We start from the raw sequence: 6,357 nt of genomic DNA on the forward strand, positions 1-6,357 counted from the left end.
GATTATAATGATAGTGGTCTTTTGGTGCCGCCTGTTATGGAGGATAAATTTGATTATGATTACAATATGCCTCCTATATTTGATGATGAGAATAATAATGATAGCTACTTTGTTGAATTTGCTCCCACTACAACTAATAAAATTGACTATGCTTATGTGGAGAGTAATAATTTTATGCATGAGACTCATGATAAGAATGCTTTATGTGATAGTTATATTGTTGAGTTTGCTCATGATGCTACTGGACATTATTATGAGAGAGGAAAATATGGTGGTAGAAATTTTCATGTTACTAAAACACCTCTCTATATGTTTAAAATTTTGAAGTTGAGCTTGTCTAGTTTTCCTATGCCTGTTGCATTATGCCTACATAACTTGTTTATTTACAAGATTCCTATGCATAGGAAGCATGTTAGGCTTAAATTTGTTTTTAGTTTGCTTCTTGATGCTCTCTTTTGCTTCAACTACTATTTCTTGCGAGTGCATCATTAAAACTGCTGAGCCCATCTTAATGGCTATAAAGAAAGAACTTCTTGGGAGATAACCCATGTGTTTATTTTACTACAGTACTTTTGTTTTATATTTGTGTCTTGGAAGTTGTTACTACTGTAGCAACCTCTCCTTATCTTAATTTTGTTGCATTGTTGTGCCAAGTAAAGTCTTTGATAGTAAGGTTCATACTAGATTTGGATTACTGCGCAGAAACAGATTTCTTGCTGTCACGAATCTGGGCCTAATTCTCTGTAGGTAACTCATAAAATTATGCCAGTTTACGTGAGTGATCCTCAGATATGTACGCAACTTTTATTCAATTTGAGAATTTTCATTTGAGCAAGTCTGGTGCCTCAATAAAATTTGTCTTTACGGACTGTTCTGTTTTGACAGATTCTGCCTTTTATTTCGCATTGCCTCTTTTGCTGTGTTGGATGGATTTCTTTGTTCCATTGACTTCCAGTAGCTTTGAGCAATGTCCATAAGTGTTAAGAATGATTGTGTCACCTCTGAACACGTGAATTTTGATTATGCACTAACCCTCTAATGAGTTTGTTTCAAGTTTGGTGTGGAGGAAGTTTTCAAGGGTCAATAGAGGAGGATGATATAATATGATCAAGAAGAGTGAAAGCTCTAAGCTTGGGGATGCCCCGGTGGTTCATCCCTGCATATTTCAAGAAGACTCAAGCGTCTAAGCTTGGGGATGCCCAAGGCATCCCCTTCTTCATCGACAACATTATCAGGTTCCTCTAGTGAAACTATATTTTTATTCCGTCACATCTTTTGTACTTTACTTGGAGCGTCTGTATGTTTTTGTTTTTGTTTTTGTTTGAATAAATGCTTGTGTGGGAGAGAGACACGCTCCGCTGGTTCATATGAACACATGTGTTCTTAGCTTTTAATGTTCATGGCGAAGGTTGAAACTCCTTCGTAAATTGTTATATGGTTGGAAACGGGAAATGCTACATGTGGTAATTGGTAGAATGTCTTGAATAATTTGATACTTGGCAATTTTTGTGCTCATATAGATCATGTTTAAGCTCTTGCATCATATACTTTGCACCTATTAGTGAAGAAATACATAGAGCTTGCTAAAATTTAGTTTGCATGATTGGTCTCTCTAAGGTCTAGATATTTTCTAGTAAGGGTTTGAACAACAAGGAAGACAGTGTAGAGTCTTATAATGCTTGCAATATGTTTTTATGTGAGTTTTGCTATACCGGTTCATACTTGTGTTTGTTTCAAATAGCCTTGCTAGCCTAAACCTTGTATTGAGAGGGAATACTTCTCGTGCATCCAAATCCTTGAGCCAAACACTATGCCATTTGTGTCCACCATACCTACCTACTACATGGTATTTCTCTGCCATTCCAAAGTAAATTGCTTGAGTGCTATCTTTAAACACTTCAAAAGTTATTACCTCTTATTTGTGTCAATGTTTTATAGCTCATGCGGAAGTATGTGGTGTTTATCTTTCAATCTTGTTGGGCAACTTTCACCAATGGACTAGTGGCTTCATCCGCTTATCCAATAATTTTGCAAAAAGAGCTGGCAATGGGGTTCCCAGTCCCAAATTAATTAACCTTCATAATTTTACAAAAAATAGACACTCCTCCATGGTATGTGATTGTTGGACGGCACCCGAGGATTCGGTTAGCCATGGTTTGTGAAAGTAAAGGTTGGAAGGAGTGCCACCCAAAAATAAAAATGTTTCATGGGAGCCGCTCTTTGGAGGTTTGTCTGGCAAGGGGGTTAGAGTGCCCATTACCATTCGTTGACAACAACAAACACCTCTCAAAATTTTACTTTTATGCTCTCTTTATGTTTTCAAAATAAAAGCTCTAGCACAAATATAGCAATCGATGCTTCCCTCGTCAAAGGGCCTTTCTTCTACTTTTATGTTGAGTCAGTTTACCTACTTCCTTCTATCTTAGAAGCAAACACTTGTGTTAACTGTGCATTGATTCCTACATACTTTCTTATTGCACTTATTATATTACTTTATGTTGACAATTATCCATGAGATATGCATGTTACAAGTTGAAAGCAACCGCTGAAACTTAATCTTCCTTTGTGTTGCTTCAATGCCTTTACTTTGAATCTATTGCTTTATGAGTTAACTCTTATGCAAGACTTATTGATGCTTGTCTTGAAAGTACTATTCATGAAAATTCTTTGCTATATGATTCAGTTGTTTAATCATTATCTTTATCATTGCTTTGAATCGCTGCATTCATCTCATATGCTTTACAATAGTATGATTAAGATCATGTTGGTAGCATGTCACTTCAGAAATTATCTTTGTTATCGTTTACCTACTCGAGGACGAGTAGGAACTAAGCTTGGGGATGCTGATACGTCTCCGACGTATCGATAATTTATTATGTTCCATGCTTGTTTTATGACAATACCTACATGTTTTGTTCACACTTTATGTCATTTTTATGCGTTTTCCGGAACTAACCTATTGACGAGATGCCGAAGTGCCAGTTCCTATTTTCTGCTGTTTTTGGTTTCAGAAATCCTAGTAAGGAAATATTCTCGGAATTGGACGAAATCAACGCCCAGAGTCTTAGAATTGGACGAAGCTTCCAGAACACCCGAGAGCCGCCAGAGGGGAGCCCTGGGGGCCCCACACGCCACCCTGGCGCGGCCAGGGGGTGGGCCGCGCCCCCCTATTGTGTCGTCGCCTCGTCAGCCCTCCGACTCCGCCTCTTCGCCTATATAAAGGTCCCTGACCTAAATCTTCGATACGGAAAAGCCACGGTACGAGAAACCTTCCAGAGCCGCCACCATCGCGAAGCCAAGATCTGGGGGACAGGAGTCTCTGTTCCGGCACGCCGCCGGGACGGGGAAGTGCCCCCGGAAGGCTTCTCCATCGACACCGCTGCCATCTCCACCGCCATCTTCATCAACGCTGTTGTCTCCCATGAGGAGGGAGTAGTTCTCCCTCGAGGCTAAGGGCTGTACCGGTAGCTATGTGGTTAATCTCTCTCCTATGTACTTCAATACAATGATCTCATGAGCTGCCTTACATGATTGAGATTCATATGAACTTTGTATCACTTTTAATCTATGTGCTACTCTAGTGATGTTATTAAAGTACTCTATTCCTCCTCCATGATGTAATGGTGACAGTGTGTGCATCATGTAGTACTTGGCATAGTTTATGATTGTGATCTCTTGTAGATTATGAAGTTAACTATTACTATGATGGTATTGATGTGATCTATTCCTCCTTTCATAGTGTGATGGTAACAGTGTGCATGCTATGTTAGTAGTTGGTATAGTTGTGTTGATCTATCGTGCACTCTAAGGTTATTTAAATATGAATATCGAATGTTGTGGAGCTTGTTAACTCCGGCATTGAGGGTTCGTGTAATCCTACACAATTAGTGGTGTTCATCATCCAACAAGAGAGTGTAGAGTATAGCATTTATCTATTCTGTTATGTGATCAATATTGAGAGTGTCCACTAGTGAAAGTATAATCCCTAGGCCTTGTTCCCAAATACTGCAATCATCGCTGTTTTACTGCATCTGTACTGCCTGCAATATTCCTACCATCAACCACACGCCAGTTGTAGCATCAAGCTATTTTCTGGTGCCGTTACTACTGCTTATATTCATTCATACCACCTGTATTTCACTATCTCTTCACCGAACTAGTGCACCTATACATCTGACAAGTGTATTAGGTGAGTTGGAGACACAAGAGACTTCTTACTTTGTGGTTGTAGGGTTGCATGAGAGGGATATCTTTGACCTCTTCCTCCCTGAGTTCGATAAACCTTGGGTGATCCACTTAAGGGAAACTTGCTGCTGTTCTACAAACCTCTGCTCTTGGAGGCCCAACACTGTCTACAAGAATAGAAGCACCCGTAGACATCAATCCACAGCGTAGCAATCAACGCCTTTCCTGTCGACGCACTGGATCCTCTCCAACGGAACCGGGTCTACTTCACCGCGCCCCCCCCCCCTCCACAGAAGCCGATCTATTCCACCGACTACCTCGGCGCAGCGGCTGTATAAACTTCACCAAATCCCTTGCCAGCAAACCAGATCTGCTTCACTAACGCGTACTTCTACTGAAACAGAGTCGACTCATCGTCTCCTGCGTTCGCCGCCGCTGGAATGCAAGTTGCCGCCCCCGTCCACCCCGCCGCAGCTTGGTTAGTACGCTGGCCCGTTAGATCGCGGTGTTTCTTTAGCCATGTTTTGTGTAGTTATTTGCAGATCTCATATGCCATTAACTTTCTTTATGTGTTACTTCGCATGAAGTTCGTTTAAATATTGTACAGTACAAAAGCATTATCCGGTCGCTACCATCCTGTTCATTCTACTTACACCTGTGAGCATCCACATATTTATAGCCTTATACCCATTCATTTGTTGCCAACTGTTTTTGTACTGCATGCTATTCCTTTTATAGTCATGCTATGGGCATTTCCAATCTAGTTGTTCTTATACCACGTCATTAGCTCACCGCTAGCCGCTAGCTGTTTTCCCGTGCCTGCTATTCTCACACTGCTTTTATAATCATGCTATGTGCATTTCCAATCTGCTTGCTCTTATACCTCGTCTTTAGCTTATAGCTATTTTTTCCATGAATGCTCCTGTCGCACAGCTTGTATAGTTATTGTTGTGTGCATGTCTTGTCTTTGTATTATCGTAGACTAACTTGTCAATGTTATTTTTCCTAGGGATTGATCATGCGAACCACATATTAGAATATCCAACATTAACAGCGGGGACGCTAGGGAAGGTTGGAATCTGAGTTCTTGGTTGGTAACTCTGGCAGTTTACTTCCGTTATTATCTATAACCTGTATGCATTGTTCCTTATGCAAGAGATTAACACTTGGAACCCTGCCATAGCAATGCCATCCATGCTTTACTATGTTTCTGCCTATTTGATATGCTTGTCTTGGAGCAACTGTGAAGGTGATTTGAACCTGACATTTGGTCATTCTTAATGCCAGTTTACTTTATGTGGAAAACCTTGGCATTACCATACTCTAAATCTGAATGTCTGAAATTTGTATCTCATGCAAAGCAACATCTAGTTGGTTTTAATCTGATATCTGGTAAATATTGACTTATTCATTTGGCAGCTCAAGTTTTTTGTTATTTGAAACCAGCTGACTTGGTCTTAAATGTGATATCTAAACACAGATTAAGGACAATGGAGCAGGAGGATTAGCATTTCACTTGATGGCTGAACCTAAAATGACAGGCATGTCGACCACGACTAGTGCACGCAAGAGAAGGACCTGCAGCGAGCCAGTATGTGCTTAGTACATGCATCTTATCTTATCTTGTGCTTATTTCTGCTACATGCTGTTATTTGATCTCAACATTGCGTAATACATTTTTGAATAGTTAATTGTTGTAACTATGTTTGCAATATTACCAGAATGCAGTTTTAGTGAAGCAGTCATCATTAGAAGATACTCGCCAAAGTGACCCTGTGCAACATTATGATGTAAGTCTGCTTAGTACAAATTCCATACATTGTCTTATTTATGCAACTTGTTATTATCTTATATCTACATTGCATAATAAATGTTTGAATAGTTCACTGTTGTAACTATGCAATATTACTAGAATGCAGTTGTAATGAAGAAGTCCTTAGTAGAAGATAGAGCGCAAAAAAGGTTCCGGGGTGAGCCTATGCAACGATATAATGTAAGTCTGTGCTTAGTACTTGTGACTATCTCATATCAACAATTCTAAATACATGTTTGCATAGTTCATCGTTTAACTCTTTTTGCATTATTATCAGAATGCAGTTGTGATGAAGCAATCTTCATCAGAAGAGAGGCCCACAAAAAGTTCTGATCTTTCTTCTGATGCATCCTCTCATA

This window comes from Lolium perenne, chromosome 5 (genome assembly GCF_019359855.2).
Source record: "Lolium perenne isolate Kyuss_39 chromosome 5, Kyuss_2.0, whole genome shotgun sequence".
NCBI lineage: Eukaryota > Viridiplantae > Streptophyta > Magnoliopsida > Poales > Poaceae > Lolium > Lolium perenne.